Below are 1,699 nucleotides of genomic sequence, written 5' to 3' on the forward strand. Positions count from 1 at the left end.
CCGAATTTCATTCATACTGCTCATATTCATACAGTCAGTAAGTTCAAATTCAAATGTAGTACCTACTTAGACAGTATGTGATTTGGGATGCACGGGTGGTTTAAATGTTAATGTTAACAATGAGACCTTATTATAAAGCTATACTTCTTTAATGCTTAGCTAACTAGCAGAAGACACTAGCCAGTTTTAAATCAGTTGTGCGGAGATACTGAGATACAATGTACTTTTATTATTATTTTTTATAATTATTCTATGACATTAGATATGTAATTCACATGACTAACTTTTATGAATATTATTGAGAAACAGGTGAATAAAGACTGATTCAATGTTCAATGTTCAGAAATTATTATTTGAAGAAATTTAAAGCATTCTGGCTCGTCTATTTGTGTCCTGTTCTGCATGGAGGGAGTGGAAGATGTGTTGTGTTCAGCTCTGTTTTTCTGAATGTGTAATTTTTTATTATTATTATTTATTAAAAAAGCGATTATTTCATATGAAAAAGTCAATCATTTTATTTTTGTGACAAAATGTTTTAGTTGATTTTTTTTTTTTTTAGATCACATTTTAAGCTGCCATATGGACATGTTACAATGTGCCGCTCTGTGGCATGATGTCACATTTCACTCCCTTCTTTCAGGATAAATAAAGAAAAGAAGTATACACTGTAATATAGAAACAAGACCACATGTTTGTACCAGACATTAAATTATTGTAGAAAAAGAAAAAGAATGCTCTGAACTCCGATTAGATTTACACAAAGAAAGTGTTAGGTTGTGCCCCACTCTCCCTAACTATCAATAATTTATTTAAAATGAACTGGATAAAGCAATATTTAGCTCAAAATGACTAATGTGGTTTTATATACCCAATCTGATTTTTGAAAAATGCTAATTTTTGCTTTCCTCTGATTGTAAATATAGTAAACTTTCCGTTAACTATCATTTTCACAAGAAAGCATATAGAAAATAGATTTTTTTTAACACATTTTCCCCTATTTTCACTATCCAAGAACAAAACTATGTTTTAAGAAAAACTCTTATGGTGTTAACATCCTGGATACGAAGTGCAGCAATATTCATTTTAGAAAGGGTCTCACAAATAAAAAGATCTGCATTTCATAAAATAATCGCAAAAGATGAACCCATTATATGGTTTTTCCGCAGTTAATGACATTTTAAAATCGTTAATTTTGCTTGGGAAGTTTTAACTGATTCCTCCATTAATCCGCATTTAAATCATTTGTGTATTTTTCCCATTGCTAAATCCTCAGTAATTAAATCAACTGTGATTGGTGAATCCATACATCGCCGAGAAAAGTAACATGATGACAATGGTCGGGCTCTGTACCCGAATAACTTGAAATGGGAACTTTAAATAGACATTGAAATAATAATAAAAAGGCTACACACTGCAGGGAAAATTATTATTTAGATGTATTTCGTGCGAACTGTCATTCATTTATATTACAATAAAATAATTAAAAGAATAAAATACAAGAAAAAGTAAATTGTTTACAAATTGGTAGAATTCACTAGCTTTTCAAAGTATTTCATTGCTTATTTTTATTTATCCTATTAAGAATACAATTTTTACAAAGTATATCTGCGTTTACGAATACAAGACGGCTCGTTCTCATTATACCTTTACCATGCGATTTGATTTGTTTTTTTCCCTGAGACATTTGTCCTCTCTCGGC

The sequence above is a fragment of the Rutilus rutilus genome (assembly GCF_951802725.1).
Source record: "Rutilus rutilus genome assembly, chromosome: 4".
In the NCBI taxonomy this organism is placed as follows: domain Eukaryota; kingdom Metazoa; phylum Chordata; class Actinopteri; order Cypriniformes; family Leuciscidae; genus Rutilus; species Rutilus rutilus.